Consider the following 22,989-nt stretch of genomic DNA (forward strand, 5'->3'; position numbering starts at 1 on the left):
ACACACTTAGCCATATTACCTCCTATGCATTTAGTGAACACCTACTGCATGTCCAACAGGTTGCTAGATGCTGAGTGGATAAGAGACAGATTTCTCCCTTGCAGAGCTTAGAGTTGAATAGAAGGAATTGGCATTCCAAAAATAAAGCATTAAAGTAATGAAGCTGAAAATAATTGCCAAGAGAGGAGAAAGAGGCCAGATCAGGTTGGGGTGGAATATGAAAGGCCTTAGGAAGAGGTCACATTTGAAGTGGGCCTTGAGAGGTAGATGGGCCTTTGCCAGGTGGAGATGGGGAAGGAGGCCCTTCCAGGGCAGAGGAAGTGCATCAGCATAGGTGCGGGGGAGGGAAAGTGTGAGCACATCCAGGACACTAAGAATGTAGGGCAAAAGCGGGTGCAAAGGAATAATGGGAGAAACAGCTGGAGCGGGAACTGGGTCCACTTTGCAGACGGTCCTGAGTGCCAGGCTGAGGTATGTGGGATTCCTCAGAGGGCCATGAGGCGGCCTTGACTGGCAATGGCCTGACAAATGCAGCACCACGTGCTGCTGGCAGCTCAGAGAAAGGAGTGAGGCAATGGGGAGGAGGGCGGAGAGATGGGGAAGCAGCCAGACCCATCTGTGATAACTCAGCCAGACCATTAAAGTGTTTTATAGTCCAGGCCCCTGCTATGTGCAGCTGACCTGAAATTGGTCCCACTGAGTAGATCTTTGTCGGTTCAAGGTTTTTGCTGCAAAACTCTGAGCCTCAGTTCTCCTATGGGAGCAAAGTAAAGGTGGTACCTGTGTTCTTGTGTGGAATGACCAGGGTGGTAGTCCCTGTGGGCAATCAGAGACCTTCCTCTCCTAAACAGGCTGATGGGGGAGTGGGGTACCTGCGCCAGCATGGAGAGCATGAGTGGGAGAAATCACAGATGTGGGCTCTGAAAAGGGTGAGACCTTGGGGTAGCCCAGATAGGGGAGAGAGAGAGCCAGTCTCCTGAGGCAGCCAGGGTGGGAAGGGGTTGGGGAGGAAGTTCCAGGATCCAGAAGGTCTCTGAATAGACCCAGCTGGACCCTCTTCCAGCTCTGTGCCTCTGTCCCTAACAGAGCACTTCTCACGTGGGGCAGGAAGGAACTTTCTCAGCAATAGGCAGAGAGGGTTTATGGGTTGTAATTATTATTATTATTAAAAAATTTTTAAACAAAATTTATTTTGAAATAATTTCAAACTTAAAGAAAAGTTGCAAGAAGAGCATAAACAACTTTCTTAGCTCCTTAAATCAGATTCTACAATCATTAACATTTACCATTTCCTTCCTTCCCGGCCATTATCGTTATTCCTTTTCTGTTCAATCGGAGAGCAAGTTGCAGACATGATGCCATTCCACCCCTAAATATTTCACTGAGTATATTTCTTCAAAAGCAAGTACACTGTTCTATAACCTGTGTGCAACCCATTCAGATTTCCAGATCCCATTCAAATTTTACCCACTGTCCAATGTCTCCTTTTCCTTTCTAGGCCAGGATCCAAATCCAGGTCATGCATATAATAAATTTTAAAAACATGAACTTGATCTCTCTTCCTGGATTGTACGCTCCTAGAGAGCAGAGGTGGTGTTTCCCACAGGTCTTAGTACTTACTAGGCACTAAATACAAGCCGAAGGAAAGGATCAGGATCAGATGCCGCATTATGAGGAGGGGAAGCCCCATGGGTGACAGCGCTGGCTGAGTTTACTGTTTTGTCACGCATCCCCCTCCGGATCTTCTGTGACTTCTATGAGCGTGACTGAAATCCTACTTCCTGTGGGGTCTTTACTGGGGGGCCACCTTCTCTGTACTTCCTTCCCTGGCTCCCCACCATCTCCCACTTCTCCCATGGGGCATGGTAGCATTTCATGAATACACATTTAAGGAGGATTTCAAGGTGCCAGGTTTTGTGCCAGGCATGGGAATACAGTGGTGAATAATGCTAATGATGGAAACAGCTAAACGAATCCGCAGCCCCTACAAGGGCCTCAGGATCTCTGCATGGCCTCATAGGGTCTGAGATGGCTACTTGGCTGGAACAGGCAGAATTGTCCTTGCTAGTGATGATTTTGTGGCGCCACCTGCTGGCCGTATGTAAACACATGGACAGTTACGTGCAAAAATGTACACACAAAGAAATTGACTATTAAAACAGAGAGGGAGACACACAAAAGTATGTACACACTGTGAAACATACGCATGTTCGCAAACAGGCACACATACATGGAAACACAGACATATAATCACATACAGAAATTCAAGATCTAGCACAGTACCGTATCTTTGGTAGGAGTCCAATAAATATTTGCTAGTGTATAAAAAAACCCCACCAAATTCTTTAGATCAGTTTTCTTTCAGGCTTATTTTTCACCACCTTTTCTAGCCAGTAAAGTAAGAATGCTCCACAGTCACTTGCTCCCTGCCCACATTCCTTCCCTCCATCCTATTCTTTCTTTTTAAAAATATTTTTTATTGAACTATAGTTGATTTATAACGTTTCAGGTGTACAGCGAAATGATTCGGTTATACATATATATCTATTCCTTTTCAGATTCTTTTCCATCATAGATTATTACAAAATATTGAATATAGTTCCCTGTGCTATACAGTAGGTCCTTGTTGTTTATTTATTTTATATATAGTAGTCTGTATCTATTAACCCCGAATTGCAAATTTATCCCTCTCCCCCTTTCCACTTTGGTAACCTTAAGTTTGTTTTCTATTTCTGTGAGTCCATTTCTGTTTCGTAAATAAGTTCATTTGTATCATTTTTTTAGATTCCACATATAAGTGATATCATACGATATTTGCCTTTTTCTTTCTGACTTACTTCACTTAGTATGATAATCTCTAGGTCCATCCATGGTGCTGCAAATGGCATTCTTCCATTTCTTTTTATGGCTGAATAATATTCCATTGTGTGTGTATATATATTTCTCTGGCTATATGCCCGGGGGTGGGATTGCTAGATCATATGGTAACTCTATCATCCTATTAATTCGTTAAAACCAAATTCAAATGCCATCTTCTCCCTTATCTCTCCAGCTAAGATAATGACTTCCTGGGGCTTCCCTGGTGGCGCAGTGGTTGAGAGTCCGCCTGCCGATGCAGGGGACACGGGTTTGTGCCCCAGTCCGGGAAGATCCCACATGCCGCAGAGCGGCTGGGCCCCTGAGCCATGGCCGCTGAGCCTGCGCGTCCGGAGCCTGTGCTCCACAACGGGAGAGGCCACAGCAGTGAGAGGCCCGCGTACCGCAAAAAAAATAAAAAATAAAAAAAAAATAATGACTTCCTCTTCTGAACTTTCATAACTTTATGATATTTATCATTTTACTAATTTGCATTTTAGCTATTTGAGGATATGTGTTTTCTCCCTTTCTAGTCTGTAAGCTCCTCGAGGGTAGGATTTGTGTTTGATTCATGTCCGTGTTCCCCCATAGTACGTGGCACATTGCCTTGAACAAAGTTGGGGCTCAGTAAGTATTTGCTGAATGAATGAATAAATGATACAGTCACAGACACAGAGAAAAACAAAGATAATGCACAGAAATGCACATCTATCTACATAAATTTCTCTCTCCTTGCAAAAATGATACACATTTACATGAAAGCATAGAAACATCCATATCTATGACTAAAGCTGTGAGGAGACACATCTCTTAAGTTAAGCACTTTCTTATTTCTGTTTTTATTCTGATCCAGACCTTCTTCCCACTGACTGACAGCAATAGCCTCTTAACTCATCTCTGTTCCTAGTTTTTCCCTTTCTACTTTTCCATTGCCCTCAGCCTGTACCTTCCTAAAGCACCTCTTTGATGATACTATTCCTTAGCTCAAGAATTCCGGAAGTTCTTGCATGATAAAGTCTGGAAAAAGCTAAACACTATTTTCTAAAGGGAAAGGACTCACAGTTATAACCAGTGAAAAATAAATAGAAGTGGTTTCTTTCTGGGAAAGTTTGTCATGGCCTGTTAAAAAAGACAGTCTTGGCTGGTGCCACCTGTTCTCCTTCCATACTGCCTTGAATGTGGTTACAAAGGAGCTGCAGCAGCCATTTTGCAACCATGAAGGAAAGACCAAGGTGTTGTTCCTGACCTCACCGAGCAGCTAAACAAATGCTACTGCTTCTAGATTCCTTTTTTATATGAGAGAAATAAACCTCTGTTTGTTTAAGCCACTGCAAGTCACGTTTTTTTGTTAGGACATAATCCTAACTCAAGATTCATGAATATCTCCCTTTCTCTAACTTCCTTAACCTAGTATTTTTTTTTTTCTTAACCTAGTATTTTAAAAACTGAGCCTGAAGGACAAGAAAAAGCAGACATAGGATGAGCAAGGAAAAGAGTTTTCCAAGCGGAAGTAGCAGCATCTACAAGGGTCCTGTGGGAGAGCATTCATGATCTGGCCCCGCTTTATCATCCAGCCTTGATTCCCAGTATTTCCAATATTCTTTTCACGGTCACACCCTAGCCCAAGCCTCCATCATTTCTTGCTTAGACACTTTCAATAACTTCCCAGTTTATCTCCTTGCTCCCGCTACTGACCTCCTATAATCCAGTCTACTTTCCCCCTTGTCATTCTCTTGTTGTAATTTCCTTATTTCTTTCTTAATAAGTGCTGCCATTTAAAAACTATATATTTGTTTGCCTTTGTCTCCCCCACTAGACTGAAGACTGCAGAAGGGCAGTTTATGCCCTTTCTGGTGTGGTTCACTTCCTGTATTTGGAGCCCAGCATAGTGCCTAGTATATGACAGGTGTGTCAAGAACTGTGAAGGAATCTGAGAATTTACCCTCCTTACAAGTTAACAAGTTAGCTTCATACTGTCTCGTGGAGGCTGGCAGAAGACACAAGACTCCCAGGACAGAGACAAAGGATGTTATTACTCAAAGCAATAGCAGTGGCTAGAGTATCAGCATTTGCACTGCTTCCTCAAGTCCCAATTCCCGTGGGGCGATGTGAAGAGGTCCAGGTGACACATGCACATGTAGTGGGTTGCATTACAGAAGAGGGACCCTGAGCTTAAGGAACCAGGATCATTTTCAGTGGGGAGTAAACCTACTGCACCTTCGTAACACTGGACGGTACACAAACCTGCTCTTTGCTCCAGGGGGAAACACTGTCTATCTTTCAAGGTTCTTTACTATGCCAACATCTTTGAAAAGGGAGTTAGTGCCTTCTCTTGCAAGACCTGCAGAAATGGGAGAGACACACGGAAAACCCTTTGATCACCCAGGCTTTCTGCCCGGAGGCTCTTTACAGACCAAGCACAGAGAAGGGGCAACCGCAACAGAGCCTGGAGGTCTCATTCAGTTGAAATGTCAGCTATTAGAGGTCAGGAAGCCTCAGGGCACTGGAATTTGTGGCACAGAATACTGGAAAGGAGGAAGCTATGCAGAGAAAGAGCTCCAGCAATTTGCATGGGTTCAGTTGAGTTTTGCCTAAATATTAAACCATGCATGTGTAGGGTAAGACTCCAACCAGGCTCTTCCTATAATTACCAGGAAGCTGTAAGCTGAACAATTCCAGAGCTAACATCAGGTCGGGAGATGTTAGAGTTCCAACTAGCCAGACTGGAGAGTGGAGAAACATTCTTGAATATGTAGCTATCCCAACAGTAGGGTAACACTGGTCCCAGGTTATAAGTACTCTAGAAGGGGTTTTTCATCTTTGGTACTGTTGATATTTTGGGGGGAGGATAATTTTTTGTTTTGGGGGGCTTTCCTGTGCATTGCAGGATACTGAACAGCATTCCTGATCTCTAATCATTAGATGACAGTGGCACACTCTGGGTTGTAGCAAACAAAAATGTTTTCAGACACTGCCGATATCCTGGGTTGGGGGTTGGGGTAAGTTGTATCTGATTTAGAACCACTGCTTTAGACCCACCCTAACAAGCACAAATACAAGACTAGAAAGCATTTAGCATATCTATAAGTAACTCAACTATCTGACCTCCCCGGCCCCATCTCAACATTCTTCAAAGAAAGACAACAAAATTCAGACACCCAACAATGTAACATTTACAATGTCCAGCAGCATCCAATCCAAAATTATTAGGCATACTAAGATGTAGGAAAAGATGACCCATAGCCAGGAGAAAATCAATCATAAAAACCAGAACCATAAATGGCAGAGATTATTGAATTATCATACAAGGACTTTATAAGGGCTATTATAAAGATGTTCAGGCATTTAAAGGAAACACGAACATAATGAGAAGAGAAATATAAAATCAAAAAAAGAACCAGAGTATTATATTTTTCTAGAACTAAAAAATACAATATCCAGAGTGAAAAATGCGCTGAATGGGCTCAATAGCACATTGATTAGACATGGTAGAAGAAAATATCTATGAATGTGCAAACATAGCAACTATCCAAACTGGAGCTCCTTGGAGACTCAGTGACACGTGTGACAATATCAGCTGTCCAATAAACATGTAATCAGAGTTCCAGAAAGAGAGAAAAGACGGAATACGGCAGAACTGGAAAAAAAATAATGTCTAAAAACTTTCCAAACTACATAAAGTTATAAATTCAAATATCCAAGAATCTCAACAAACCCCAAACTGGATAAGTACAAAGAAAACCACACCAAGACACTGCATATCAAATTGTTGGACTCTAATAATGAAGAGAAAAATCATAAAAGTAGCCAGAAGAAAAGGACACATTACAGAGAACAAAGGTAAGAATAAACAGTGAATTCCCCTCAGAAACTACAAAACCCAGAAGACAGGAGAATGATAGTTTAAAAAGTCTATAAGAAAAGAATGTCAACATAGAATTCTATACACAGCAAAAGATATCCTTCAAAATGAAAGTGAAATAAAGGCATTTTCAAAAAAACAGAAGCTGAAGCAACTTAACACTGGCAAAATGCACTACATGAAATGTTAAAGGAAATCCTTCAGATTGAAGGAAAATGATACCAGAAGGAAATGCTGATTAACACAAACGGGTGAATTACCAAAGCTGACAAAAGAAGAAATAAAAAAATCTGAATAGCTCTATAGCTATTAAAGAAATTGCATATATAATTAGAAACCCTTCCCCAAAGGAAATTCCAAAACACCAGGCTTCCCTGGTGAACATTTACAGAAAACAAAAAAACAAAAACAATATGTCACAAACTTTTTCAGAAAATGGAGGAAGAAACACGTTCCAACTCATTTTTATTTTATTATTTTTTTATTATTTGGCTGCATTGCATCTTTGTTGCGGCATGCGGGATCTTTCGCTGTGGTGCGAGGGCTCTTCCTTGCGGTGTGTGGACTTCTCTCTAGTTGTGGCACGCAGGCTCCAGAGTGCGCAGGCTCAGTAGTTGTGGCGCGTGGGCTTAGTTGCCCAACCAAGGATCGAACCCATGTCCCCTGCATTGGAAGGTGGATTCTTGACCACCAGGGAAGTCCCCCAACTCATTTTATTAAAGGAGGGCTTTGCACGTGTTTTAGGCTGTTTCGGGTGGCTACTGCTGTTCCTCCTCTCCCCCATCCTCCTCCTTCATCTTCACAATCTTTAAAATTGTAAAAGTCATTCTTAGCTTTCAGGCCAGACAGAAACTGGCCAAGGGCCAGGTTTGTCCTGTGGACCCTAGTTTGCCACCCCCTGGGCTAAAGCATTAGTAAGCCACACCGTTTTTACCAAGGATTTTTGTGAGGCAGCTGGGAAGAGAGTTGTATCTCACAACAAACAGCAACAACCTAGTAATACTTGTATCAGACATTAAATTATCAAATATTTGGGAATTTTCCAGGTATCTTTTTGTTATTAGCTTCCAATTTAACTCCATTTTGGTCAGAGAGCATCCTTTGTATAATTTCAAGTCTTTAAAATTTGTTGAGATTTGCTTTCTGTCCCCCACAAATGGTCTGACTTGGTGAATGTTTCACAAACACTTGAAAAAAAAGTGAATTCTGCCGTTGCTGGGTGGAACGTTCTATACATTCCACTAGGTCAAGTTCATTGATGGTGATGCTTAGGTCTTTTATATTCTTAATAATTTTCTACCTGCTTTTTTATAACTTAATTATAACCTCCAACTATAATTGTGGAGCTACCTCTTTCTCCTTTCAGTTCTATCAGTTTTTTGTCATGCATTTAGAAGCTCTTATGTATTGATATTTGTTAGGGGCTTAAAAATTTAGGATTATTATGTCTTCTTGGTGAATTGATTCTTTTATCTTTAAGTAACATCCTCTTTATACTTGGTAATATTTATTGTATTGAAATTTACTTTGCCTGGTATTAATGCAGCCACTATATTTGTTTTGATTAGTGTTTGCATGGTGTACCTTTTACCATCCTTTTTCCTTTAACCTATTTATATCTTTTTGTTGAAAATGGATTTCTTGTAGACAGCATATAATTAGATCTTGCTATTTTATCCTATATGACAATCTCTGTCTTTAAATCTGGTTGTTTAGACCCCTCACATGAATCAAGATCTAACATCTTGCTAGTTGTTTTCTATTTATCTGTTATTTGTTCAATTTTTCCTCTTTTTCTGCCTGCTTTTGGATTGAGAATTTGTTATCATTTGTTTTTCTGTCTCCACTATGGCATCATTATTTACACCTTAAAAATGTTCATGTTGCCCTTGGGTTTAAATGGTACATATTTAATCATAATTTTAGATTTCCCTAGGATTTAAAATATACATATGCAGTTAATCACAGCCTATCTCTAAGGAATATTATACCTCTTCATCTAGACTGTAAGAACCTTACAAGAGTACAATCCCAATTCTTTCCTTCCAACTTTTAGGCTATTATCATTTGTTTCACTTTATTCTATAAACCCACAATACTTTACCACTGTTTTTGACTTAGTCAGTTATCTTTTATAATGATTTAAAAAAAACCCTCTCATATTTACTTCAATTTTAGCTTGTTCTGGAGATCTTAATCTTTTTGTGTAGATCCCAATTTCTGTTTGGTGTTATATTCTTTCTGCTCTTTAAACCTGCTCTAACATTTCTTATAAGGGGGAAATACTGATATTTTATTCTTTCAGCTTTTTTTGTCTGAAAATTTTAAATTTCTCCTTCATTTTTGAAAACTATTTCACTGTATATAGATTTCTGGGATGACAGATTTCTTTTGTTTGCTTGTTTGTTTTTCCTTTCAGCATTTAAAACATGTCACTCTTTTCTCTTCTGGCTGGCATGCTCTCTGATGAGAGGCCTGTTGTAATTCTTACCTTTGTTCCTCTGTTTATTTATTTTTTATTATTATTTTTAATAATATTTATTTATTTGGTTGCACTGGGTCTTAGTTGTGGCATGCAAACTCTCAGTTGCACCATGCATGTGGGATCTCGTTCTCCGACCAGGCATCGGACCTGCACCCCCTGCATTGGGAGCGTGGAGTATTAGCCACTGCACCACCAGGGAAGCCCCTGTCCCTCTGTTTATAAAGCTGCCTCTCCTCTGTGGCTCCTCCTTGCAGACTCAGCCTCCCCTCCACCGTCCTGAGCAACTGCGTACATCCCACCAGTTAAACAAAAGGCTATCTCCTTACAGCGTAGTTGGACCCCTGTCCTTTGTCACTTGAGCATCTGTTATTGCCCTTAGTGGTCTGACTCCTGCCACTGCCTGCCCAAGCCTCCATTCAGGTAGCTTCTAGAGTGTTCCATTCTGTCACACACGCACACGATAATGTGCCCTCGGCCTCAGGTGGACCCGGTGATGGGATCTGAAGGTTCCCTGCCCACCGTGCTCCAGCCAGGATTGTTCAATGGGTTTCTTACCTTCTCTTTTGGTCCTTCATGTGCATTCCCTGTCAAGGATCCTAGCTTTGTCACCTTCAAACAAACACGGGACAGTAACTGTTATGTTTTTAGTTGTTTTTATTGGAGAAAGGGCTGTATGGGTGTGTTTCAACCTGGCAGAGTTATTCTATTAATCCACCCATTTTTCTTTTATTCTGATTTATCTTATTTTATTTGTATTAATAACTTATTTTAAGACCCTTTCCATGCATCTAGCCTATCTATTTACAGTAAGTGTCCCCTGGGGAGGCTGACTCTATATACATGTGGTAAGAATTGTAGGTCATAAGGATGAAATATTATGGGCCTTCTGGGAGGAACAGTGGAGAAAAATTGGGGACCAATGGTTAGGACCAAAATGGATGAAGAAACTGGAGGACAAGGCTGTGGGAAGTCTCTCTTGGTGTTGACTCCTCTTGGGGGTAGAGTGGGGTCTTACTCTGAGGTTGGGAAGGATTGAGGTGCAGGGTACTAATTCAGGATTACTCCCCAAGGATGCTGTAAGGTGGCATTAGTGGATAGTACTTTATGTCCTTCAACTTTTTGCCCTGGGAGGCCATTTAAAAAGTTATCAAAGAGAAGGGGCTATAGTGAAATGGAAAGAATCAGGCCACTTTTTGAAAAATTAATGCAAAGAGACATCCATGCTGGCGAGACTTTTTCCCACCTTGGCAAGAACTGCAGCATTGGAAGCAGTGCTGACATGGCTACCTGGGCACCTGCAGAGAGAGGTATTGTGGGAGCAGAAGGAAATCTTTAATTACCTGTGAACTGTCTAGGTTGCTGCCTATTTGCTGGGAAGCAGCATTCTGATGAAGGACGCTCACAGATGCTCCTGTGTCCTCAAGGGAACACTGCTGGCCACGACAGCTTCAGAATTCCCATATAGAATGGATTAGGGACCTGAGTGGGGAGTGGCAAAAGGACACGCATCTGGGCGTGTTTTGTGAATGCACTGTTTGTGTTCAGGTGGCGTGCGTGCTTATATGGGATGCTTTTGGGGGCACTGCCACTGTTCCACATCCAATTCCAATAATGGAAATGAAACGTGTTACATGGAAATATAAGAAAACAAGTACAAAACACATACAAGTATTATTGGTAATTCGATTTACAGGGCAGCTGTGTTCCTGTGCATCAATCCTTTCAGCATTCAATTCTCTTATTACTATTTCATAGGCCTGTTGCTCTATGAGGTAGCGAAGCGGATGTTGTTACCCCACATTATAGCTGAGGATGAGGGGCTCCACAGTGAAAGCTGGGTAATTAAAGATGCTCCACTAGAATGTAAGCTCCCTAGGACAGGGGTTTTTACCTAGTGTTTTGTTTGGGACTTTGACCATACAATATACAGAAATAGGATGGAGGGGGTCAATTTTAGTCAAAACTCACTCACCATTATGTACAGCAAAGGTACTGCGTGCATGTGCCCACGTGTGTCTGTGTGTGTGTGTCTGTGTGTGTGTGTGTGAAATGGGATTGACCCACTCTGGACAGTGAAACCTCAAATGATGACAAATTTTCATATGGAAGCCACTGAATCAAAGCTTTGTTTGTACCACGCTCCCTGTCCTGGAATAGTAGCTTCCCAGGATGAAGGGTTGAGTTCAAAGCTAGGGAGAAGGGGGCTAAGCCCAGCCCAAGGCAGGCAGGGCTGGGTGGCCATGATGCAGATCAAGACAAGGGCCGTTCAGCACAGGGTCCACATGGTCTCTATTTTCCTACCTCTTCTTGCTCCACTCCTGAAGCAGTGGGGAAAGCTGGGGCTGATTTCTCTGCGGCTGGGGGCTGGGCTGAAAGCTGGTGGGTAGCTGCTGGCCCCCAAGACAGTGGAGGCTAGAAGCTGGGCGGAATGAAGGCTTCCTCTCAGTGTGTTTCTTCCCTTGGCCACCAGATGGCAACAGCTCCCTTGAAACAGAACCAGAGCCACAGGACTCCACGCAAGATGGTTACTTATTCTGAGGACTTCCAGCTGCCCTGCATTGTTTGAGGAGGGTCTTGGCATCCTATCAGCTATTTGTTCAATCAGATTTTACTGAGAGCTTACTATGTGCCCAGCCCCGTTGGGGTGGGGTGGAGAGTGAGGGTGCCGCAGCGAACAGGACCCTACAAGATCCACCAAGGCTACTCTTTCCACAGCTCTTACAGCCTAGCAAGGGAGACCGAAGTTAGGCAAATAATTACAAAACAATGAACTCATTTCATTTGTTCAATGAACTAATTTCAGTAGTGTTATCAATGATAGATATAAAGTGCTTTTGAGACCCTATGAAGAGGAAGACTTTTATTTCATCTGGGCTGTTGGGAAAGGCTGCTCTATGAATGAATCATCATGTGTCCTAATAACACCCACCCCTTCACATACCCTGTTACACCTACCATCACACACCCCATTATATTCCCATTTTATAGCTAATGAACCCTCCCCCTCCAAAAAAAAACCCCATCCCATCCTATAATCCCATCTCAGACTCCATTGCAGACCTTAATAACAGACCCTATTCCAACCCCTACACCTCCCTCACATAACCATTAACAAATCCCTTTTCAATTCTTTCGCGGTCTCCTCCACATCTTTGTTGTAAATCCCATCACTCATCCCTTTGGAATATCCCATCGCTAACTTTTTTTTAAAATTAATTAATTTAATTTATTTATTTTTGGCTGCATTGCTGCGCACAGGCTTTCTCTAGTTGCGGTGAGTGGGGCTTCTCTTCGTTGCGGTGCGTGGGCTTCTCATTGCGGTGGCTTCTCTTGTTGCAGAGCATGGGCTCTAGGCTCATGGCCTCAGTAGTTGTGGCTCACGGGCTCTAGAGCGCAGGCTCAGTAGTTGTGGCTCATGGGCTTGGTTGTTCCGCGGCATGTGGGATCTTCCTGGACCAGGGCTCGAACCCGTGTTCCCTGCATTGGCAGGCAGATTCTTAACCACTGCACCACCAGGGAAGCCCCCCATCACTAACTCTTAAAGAACCCTGGTCTTATTCATCTTTGCATTTCCAAAGCCTCCCAAAGTACAGACAGGTGATATGTTCTTGAAAACACTTGGCAAACCAATAACCAGATGGCTCAATACTCTATCATACTCTAATACAGGGCTGCCATGGCTCCTATCACAGAGCCGGGGGTACAGCTCCTAGACTGGAAAGACTCAAGCCTCGGCTGTCTTCTTCCTTTAGGAAAGGGCTGAGGTGGGAGTTGCCCATCTCTGGTTGCTCCCCTCCCCCCACCAAACCTCATCAGCCCAGACAAGCTCCCTCCCTCCACAAGGTTTGTGTTGCTTGGGCCCAGGTCCCAGTCCTGCAGTCTGATTTGGTCTATGTCGCCCAGACCCATCAGTGGTCACCCTTTTACCTCCTTCTTGGAGCGTATGTAGGTCCTGATTATGGGTCTGTGAACTGTGCCGTTAGTCCACGGCTTCCCCTTCTCTCCTTCTCTGAAGGGCCAGAGAGCACAGGAGGGAGTACCCCAGGGCTGGAAGGGACCTCAGGGAATCATCAACACCCTTCTCTTCCCCCGCTCCCTCTCCTTTCCCTGCCCCCTCCTGTTTATCTAGTCTTTCTTTGGGGAATGTAAACATACGGCAGCATTACTTAGCAGGCAAGAGCTGGAAGAAAACATAAAGACCAAGTCTAACTCCCTCATGTAACAAGTGAGGAAACCAAGGCCCAGAGAGTGGTAGTCACTTGCCCACACAGCGCATGCTCCACGCAAGTGTCCTTCCAGAGACCACCCTCTCTGTGCACATTAGCCAAGAAATGCTACTTCCATTAGGAAGGCACGTCCAGTGCAAACCACTCTAGAGATTGCATTTCAAAGATTGATAGACATGGCTTTTGCATTATCTGCTGTTTCATATTAGCTATGCTGTGGCTTCATTCTTTAGTGCTGATATTGGGGGTGGGAGGGATGGGGAGTGGGGGTAGGGAGCCAATTTTGAGACCTTCTCACAGGCTCCAGCCTGCACGACTAGGCCCGAGAAGGACAGGGTGATCCATCCTATATTTTCAGACCGTCAGGAGATTTCATTGTTTAAACAAACATTTCAGCGAAGCCATCCAGCTGGGCAGTGATTTATGGCTCTGGCTGCAGTTTTTCCCCAACAAAGATAAACAATCTACAACTCTTGGGACTGGGGCTGGGACTCCTGGTTCTAATAACTTGGAGCCGGCTGGACCACACCAGCCATCGCCTGGTCTGGGGTTTGGTTAGGATCTGTTCGCAATGGTCCTGCGGCTCAGCCACAAACCTGGGGGGACCATGTTGTGTTTGGAAGCTAGAACCATTACCTCCAGGGCAAGGGAGAGTGGCAGGCAGGAGAGAAATAGCACAGGGTTGGGGCTTCAGGCCCGTCCCCCACTTCTAAGTGGGCAGTGGTGTTCTGCGTTCTGTGCGGTGATTATTTGGTGGTTTGGTCAACGGCATCTATTCTTCCTTCTTTTGGTCACAGTATGTCAATTCCCTTCTTTTTATTTCTTTTTAAATTTTAGAATTTTATTTATTTTTTTATACAGCAGGTTCTTATTAGTTATCCATTTTATACATATTAGTGTATATATGTCAATCCCAATCTCCCAATTCAATTTCCTTCTGTGGAACTGTTTTATGCTGTACGCTGTGGCCCGGTGCTCATAAAATCCACCCGGTCTTTGGCTCTGAGAGTGGATATGTGCTTAGGTCCTCCCAAAGCAATGCTTTCCTGTGGTCACAGTCATTGGCTCAAGGGTGGACATCTAAGCCATTAACAGATGGAGAAAGGCAATGAGACATTTGCTGGGGCTTCTAGGAGAGAGGTGGATTCAATTCTCTCTGGACTTGACTTTGAGATGATATGGGAGTACAGTTGACCACTAAGCTGTTGCCACCATCTTGCCTCCATGGGGGGTCACATGGTCCCTGTCTGACAATGGAGCCAGTAAACAGGAAGTGAGGCTGAGGGCTGCTCCTCCACCCAACAAGTCCTTTTTTTTGTTTAAGGGTTGGTATTCCTTCACTTCCAACTGAAAGAATGTTAACCAGTACCCACCATCTGACACAGCAGGGGAGATTGACTAAGGAAGGCAGCTCCTGCAGTCTCCAGCTCAGCTGTCTGGATGTGGTGGTTTAGCCAGAGGACAGTAACTCCCTCATAATCTACCCTTCTTGCCCCCATCAATCTGATTACTTGTGTCTACAATTTATTTCAACAAGTGGTTAAGGAACTGTGGCAGATGCAGAGATAAATGAGACACAGCTCACATTTTTCCTAGAGTTCTTGGTTTGTTTAAGGCGGCTTGAGATGCACATCTTAAGAGAAGAACAAACAAGGTGCTTTGAGTGTGCAAGGGAAGAAGAGCTCACATCTGATTTTTGGGGACCAGGTGAGACTATGGAGAAGGGGTGTTTGGGATGCGTCTTGAAAGATGATGAGAATTTGGGTAGACAGAGATGGGCAGAAGGCTTTACAGGCAGATGACGTAGTGTGATGGAAATCAGGGAGGAGGGAAAGACTATTTAGGGGAACACTGAAGAGTCGAGTTGGATGGGAGGACAGGAGATATTTAGGGGAATCACCAGCTGGCAAAGGAATTTGGTGTCATCTAGGCAGATGCCTCTAATGAGAAGCTTGTTCTTGGTTCAGTTGGTGATGGGGAGTAATTGAACTCTCTTGAGCAGGGAAGTGTCCTGATTGGAGTTCTTGAGGGACTTCGGATAGGAGCAGGAAGAAATTGAATGTGGAAAAGCCACTAAGGATATATTAGGAGATAACCTTGACTCAACCGTAGGACAGGGAGACAGTGAGGGGAGGAAGGGCAGGGAGGGAAAATCACGGAATAGTTCTAGTTTCTATTCTTTCATACTTCAAGAACTGTGAGGTTTCTTAAAGTCCAAAAGTTGCAAGAGGAAAGGTTGGTGTATTTAACCGCATAAAAATGTAAAATTTCTACATGGTAAAAATGCCATAAATAAAGTCAAAAGACAAGGACAAACTGGGGAAAATGTTTGCTACACAAGTGACAGAGGGTTTATTTCCTAAATATATACAAAGAGCTTTTATATTTCAGAAAGAAATAATAACAAGCAATGAAGAAACGAGCAAAGGACATGAATAGACAGTTCACAGGAAAAAAATTACATTGGTCATTGAATATATGAATATGTAATAATGACAATGAACACATATTGAACTTTGCTTTTATTTACGCAGCTAATTTTCACAATAATGGTAGGAGGAACGTATTATTATGATGGTACTCATTTTACTGATGAGGAACCAAAAACATAGAGAGGTTAAGTAAATTACCCAAAGTCACCCAAGCAACTAAGGACCAGAGTTTGTCCTCTCAAGCATTGTGCTACACTACTTGCTCAATGTCACCTATTCTAAAAGAAACCCATTTTAGAACTACACCAAAACATCATTCTTTATATGAAAAGATTGGCAAAGATAAAAAAGTTTGGTGGATGGTTGACAAAACTGGGAGACCAGTACTCCCGCATATTGTTGGTGAAAATGTGAACTGTAATAACCATTTTGGAGGCAGTTTGACAATATCACAATTTTAAATACATATTTGCTTTGACCTAGAAATTCCATTTCTAGCACTTTTCTAACAGACGTACAAAGGGAAACATAGAGAGATATTTATTGCAGCATGTTCACGATAGCAAAAGATTGAAAACAAGCTAAATATCCATCAATAGGGGACTTGGTGGATGGATTACGGTACATCCATAAGCTGATAAGAGGAATAAGGCCTATCTATGTGTATGTTATGGAACAATCTCTAAGATATGTTATTGAAAAAGGCAAGGAGGAGAACAGGGCATAAACTGTGCACCACCACATACTGTGCATCTCCACATACTCTGGCTAGGGAACAATGTCTGCCTTTGGGGAAAAGAGCTGGGTGCCTGGGTTAGGGATGAGAGGGGGCAAGTTTTTTCACTGTATATATTTTGGCATTGCTGAAAAACATTTTTAACATGTTCAGGGATCTCCTTTTCAAAAATAAAAGTTCACAATAAAATATAGCACTACTTGAAACAACAACCACAGAAAAAGGTGTGATTTTCTTTATTCATCAAGCTTGTCGACACTGTCATCTCAAAGGCAAAGAGAAGTGGGCTGTGCGGTGGAGGATTGTACATAGAACTGGAGGACAGGGGGCCAGGGCTTGGGAGTTCAGAGAGCTAGGGAAGAGATATCTTGCCAGGTGGTCATTATTTTAAGATAGGAAACACAAAAACTCACTTTTTAAATGTTTCATATATCAGAATTTATCTCCCTGTCCCTTAAAAACAAAACACAAAAACTAAAGTCCCTTTTGAAAAATTCTAATCTGTTTCAGATGAATTCAGGATTTTGCCCATGTCTAAGCAGAGTTGCATAGCCAGGGTGGGAGTCAGAGAGACCCAGCGGCCAGGAGTCAGCAAGCCCACCATAAGCTGCTCTTTCCTCCACTCTGGAGGGTTCTTTCACGAGCCCTTCTTTACCTGCCCTTCACAAGGATGCTCTTTTTTCAAGGCGGCCAGTTTGATAGGCTCTAGGTTGTTCATGGAAGGTCTGAGCTAGGTTGAAGAAATTGGATAGGGTGAGACATGGAGGAGATTTTAGGGATATGGGGACTTTTGGGATATTTGAGAAAGGGAGAAGAAAAAGAAATTGAAAGAAGAGTAGCTGAAGCCCAGACAGCAAGATGGTACAAAAACAAGGACTGGAAAGTGCATTTTTATAAACAACACTGTAAAGAACGTCTCTGTGGATTCCTTTGTGCACTTGTTCAAGTCTTTCTTTAGAAAAAATTTAGAAGTTGAATGACTAGGTCAAAGTTTATGCACATTTAACATTTTGACATGTATCACCAGATTACACTCCAGTACAATTTTATCAATCTCATCTAGGCGATGTATAGGCTCCCTGTGTCCCCACATCTTTTGCCAGTTTCAGAGAGGTGATAAGAATTTGAGGGAATTCCTATCAGACACTCTTTTTTTTAAAAAATATTTATTTATTTATTTTTGGCTGTGTTGGGTCTTCGTTTCTGTGCGAGGGCTTTCTCTAGTTGCGGCAAGCGGGGGCCACTCTTCATCGCGGTGTGCGGGCCTCTCACTATTGCGGCCTCTCTTGTTGCGGAGCACAGACTCCAGACGCGCAGGCTCAGTAGTTGTGACTCACGGGCCTAGTTGCTCTGCAGCATGTGGGATCTTCCCGGACCAGGGCTCGAACCCGAGTCCCCTGCACTGGCAGGCGGATTCTCAACCACTGCACCACCAGGGAAGCCCCAGACATTCTTTTTCTTCTCGGTAAGCTAAGAGGTGAGATCCTGGCCTGAGTTCAGAATGAGGGGCTCAGGGGTAGGACTGGGGCTTGAGGAGAGTGGTGAAGGTGAGAAGAATTAAGGTGAAAACGCTCAGAGCAACTGCTGTAGCAAAAATTAAGCAGTGATTAGGAACAGGTGAAACCTGATGATGATTTACCAAATTGTGTTTTCCTTAATTGCTTGCTCTTTAGGACTATCTCCTTTGCTCTGGAACTGCTTTAATGAGGATTCCTGTTTTTACTCTTAAAAAGAGAATTGGGTGGAAAATTCAATTTAACTATACAAACATTAGTTTGTATAGTTACAAACTGTGATGTGTCAATTACAGGGCATGCAAAAATGAGAAAGACTTGGGCCCTGGTCCCAAAACATTCAAGTCCAGTAACAGATACAAACCTGGTTGTAAATATTACATTGAAGTGTAACAGTGGAATGATGGGAAGAAGAAAATGTTACAGACATAAGACTAACTGCTCCATGTGGCTGAGCAGTGCTGTAAGGGAGGCTTGGAGGGGGGCTAGGTCTGAGCCTGGTTTTAAATGTGGGTGAAGGAAGTTCTCTCACTAAGATTATGCATGAAAAGACTTACTTAGATGCCTGCCACCTAGCATGCTCTCAATCTGCTCAATCTGTGTTGCAACCAGGGTAGGTTTAATCCTCATGGGTGGTGAGGGAGGTTTTGAGCTGCTTCCCTGTAGGTGTGTGTGGGTTGGTGATGGTAGGGGGAGTTGAGGGCCCAACTTCCTTTTCTGGAGGATTCAGGTGTCCTGGGACATGGTGGGCCTGGGGTGAGGCAGTAACTTGGATGGGGAGAGAGCTGAGAATGGCTCTGGTGCTGGCTGCTGTGGAAAGATGCGGCACTGGTGGGCCATCGGGAAAGACAGCCGAGGATTCTTGGGGGCTGGTGCTGGTCCCTGGGTGCAGAGTTCTGGGTACAGCAGTTTCTCTCACAGAGGCCCTTTGCTGGCATGATCTTCATCCCTTCTGCATGGGCCCCGCAGGTCAGGGGCCCACCAGCCTCTCTGTTCTCATAACCTTCCCTCCTCTCCTTCTCCCTTCACCATTTCAGAGGAATCTTTACTGTTTATCTTTGGAGAGTATAGAGGAAGGGTGGAGAGAAACCCTGCTCTCACTCAAGATGTTTCTCCTAAATAGTTTAATCTTGCCCAGACATCAAAGCTTGTATTTTCCTTTTTCTCCTTACACGTCCTTCCCTTGAGGCAGAGAGCTGAGAACAGCCTGGCTGCTTGAACATGAGTTGGGGGTGGGGTGGCGGTGGGGGAGTGAAAGACAGAAGGGAGCTCCTGGGAGCACAAAAATGGGTCATTATCTCCAAAAAGTCTCCTGCTGCATTAGAGCTGTTGGCCTTGAGACCAGCACCCACCTGGTAGCCAGCCGAGTGTGCTACTTGCAAGTAATATGGTAAATGAAAACTGCTTGGGGACCTAGCTTGCAACCAAGATCTCTAAAGTGGTGATTTATGCTCACAACACAAATATGAGGATCAGGCTGTGCAGATAGAGTAGAGCCTGGGTTGCACTGCATGCTGTTGTTTTCCCGGGGGACAGGAGGGCTACTTGGGAGTAGGCAGGAGATGCGGTCTTGGCACCGCCCCTGTGGTCGCCCATCCAAACCTTAGTGCCTTGCGTCTCTGGTTACTCGGTTTTGCCTGCACTGTCTGCCCATTTCAGGGAGGGGTGAAATTTGGGAGAGTTGGTGTTATAAAAAGTGGGGGGCTTCCCTGGTGGCACAGTGGTTGAGAGTCCGCCTGCCGATGCAGGGGACGCAGGTTCGTGCCCCGGTCCGGGAAGATCACACATGCCGCAGAGCGGCTGGGCCCATGAGCCATGGCTGCTGAGCCTGCGCGTCCAGAGCCTGTGCTCTGCAACGGGAGAGGCCACAACAGTGAGAGGCCCGCGTACCGCAAAAAAAAAAAAAAAAGTGGCGACGTGTGTGATCACAAGCATCACAGGGAGAGAGAGTCACGTTAGCCTGGATCTCAGACCCCTCTGTGTCCAGTTGACATAGAGAGAATCCCACCCCTGGCCAAGCTACACCTTTTGTCAGCCTCGGGCTGCACGCTGACTTGATGTCCTCCTCTACCTGCTGCCCATGTTGGGGGCTTCAGGGGAGAGTATAGTGTGACCCGCATTATCTTCACAGGGTACAAGAGGACTTCTGGGAGGCTGGGGGTGAGGAGGGAGGGAGAGAATAAGGGTTGTAAAAAGCCGCTGAGCAGAGAGGAGGGCTGATGAAAGTTACAAATTCTGATAATCTTCCATCTTCAGAACTTTTCATTTGAAGCATGAAATTTAATCAGATGTTTAAAGATCCTGGAGAAACAAATGAAGAAACACAAGAGCAGAAAACGGAATCTGGGGGCAGGCGCAGCGTCTGTATTATTATTATTACAGTGAAGACTGATATTGGAACTGGCTGTGAGATTGGTTTTGTAAACCCTGTTATGTTGCTGGGGTAAACAGGCCCTGGGGAAAAATCGCTTTTCATTTCCTGATATAGGAAGGGTCGGAACGTGCTGGGAGGAAGTGGTCATGAATCTCTGGAGACAGCAGGATCCGCATCCCCATCAGCCAGTGAGATGTCAGGTTGAAACCAGATGGCAAATATTTCATCACAAAGGACATCCGGGGAGGGTATGTCCTGGGTCAGGGGGTCCACATGTCTGGTGCCAACACAGTGAATGGTGGTCAGCCTTTCTTGAGCTCCTACTGTGTGCTCAGCCAGTACTGATGTGACACAACGCAGGCCACTCACATTGTATTCCAAGTGAATGCCGCTCCTTGGAGCACATCGTAGTTATCTATTGTATCACCACAAAACTTAGCTTTTTTTTTTTTTTTTTTTTGGCTGTGCTGCACAGCTTGTGGGATCTCAGTTCCCCCACCAGGGATTGAACCCGGGCCCCAGCAGTGAAAGCACCAAGTCCTAACCACTGGACCATCAGGGCATTCCCCAAACTTAGCAGTTTAAAGCAACAATTTATGACTATTTTTCATGGTTCTGTGGGTTGACCAGGCTCAGCTGGGTGGTTCTCACTGGGGGTTTCCCATATGCTTTCAGTCCGATGTCTCAGCGACTGCAGTTCTATGAAGGCTGGTTCACTCACATGACTGGGGGTTGACCCTGGCTGTCTGCTTGGGGCTCAGCTGGGGGCCATTGACTTACACGTGGTTTCTCTTCATGGCTTGGATTTCTCACAGTATGATAGCTGGGTTCTGAGAGGGGTTATCCTGGGAGCAAGTGTTTAAGGGGGTCAGGAAGAACTTGCAAGGCTTCTTATGACCTAGTCATGGAGGTACAAGAATGTCATTTCCATTGCATTCTGTTGGTCAAGTCTGTTCAAGGAACAGGACTTAGATGCCACCTCATGATGTGGGAGTGGGATGCAGGCAGAGGGAAGTGAGGTGTTGATGGCAGCATCTTTGGAGGCAAGCTACCACTCACACCACATGGGCCCAGGGCAGGCTCCGCGGTGTGCGACCAGGGCAGTGGCACGGGGCCTCACACTTAGAAGTGTTCTGTGCTTGGTTCAATGCTCTGTTGTCATCATCTTGAAATTTTTAATAATTTTAACCAGGAGTGCTGTATTTTCATTTTGCACTGGGCCTTGGCAAATCAGATAGCTGGTCCCCCTCAGGACCCATTGTGAAGGATTTGTGCAGCATGGTAGGAGGGGGGACCTGGGCTGGACTCTGTGCTCTGCAGTTGGAACTCCTGCCTGCGGAGAACTTGCAGACCATCTGAGGACACAAGAAACACAGATGCACTAAAACTAGCCAACGACAATGTCTGAGCAGAAGTTAGGCTGTGATTGCCAAAGGAGGGCCCAGGTGGGGTGGGAGGATCGTCGCATGTTGTCTTGGGCTCATATTCAGACTTGAAATCCATGCTGGGCAAAACCTTCCTTCTCTGGGGCCAGAAAAGCATCCAGGAACCTTAGGAATGTTCTTTTCCTCTCCCCACTCTACCTCGTCCTTCACCCTTGCTCCCAGGACCCTTGTGCTGAAGGCTTCTACAAAAGGGCTTCCATATCACGCTCTGGGGTGTGGGTAGGAGGGAAAGGGGGATGTTGAAGCGCATGCACTTAATGCCCAGCTCAGGCTGAAGGTCTTGAGTGAGTCACTGGAAGAGGCCTGAAGGAAGCTGGGCCAAAGGTGGTCTGGGTTCGGGGGAGAGGATGAGGGACGGGAGGAGGGGGATCTCCAGCCTCCTCTAAGGAGTGCTGAGTGCCCTGGTACCCTGGACAGTACCTCCCTCCTAGTCCCCAGCCAGATCCCTTACCATTCCCCAAGGCACAGACCATGCCCTTTTCCACACAAGAAATGGCTCAAAGGGCCCAGGACCCAGCCCGGCCCCGAACTAGGGCACAAAGCCAGATGGCCTCTGAGGGAGGCCACCCTTTCTTTACCAACAGTGTTCAGTTTCCTTCAGCGGTCTCTCCTGTTGAGACAAATGTACAGAGTAACCCGATTGTGCACACTGACAGGGCATCAAGGCAGCTGACCCATTTCCATCTTTGTGCGGTGAGAGGACTAAGGATGCTGCTGCTTCCTGGGGAGCTGGTTCTAACATTTCTCTCAAACTGTTGCCACAGGCCCATCCAAGGCCTGGTGGGTCATCATTCTTGGCCTGTGCTGGTCCATCACCTCGGTGCTCTCAGACTGTCCCTTGACCTTTGTGGGCTGCTCTGCAGGGACTATGGTTCCCAGGCTCTTTGCCCTTTGGCTTCCAGGTGAGCTCACCCAGTGGGGGGCCTGGCAGCAGGTTAGAAGGTGGTTAAGAGGGGGAAAGTTGGGATATTTCTTTCTCTTTACTTCCTAAGGTGTCTTTAGCAGAAGCTGGATCTCTTTATGGCTCCAGCTCACATCAGACGACCCCTCTCTCTGTGG

The sequence above is a fragment of the Hyperoodon ampullatus genome, assembly GCF_949752795.1.
Source record: "Hyperoodon ampullatus genome assembly, chromosome: 15".
Taxonomy (NCBI): Eukaryota; Metazoa; Chordata; class Mammalia; order Artiodactyla; family Ziphiidae; genus Hyperoodon; species Hyperoodon ampullatus.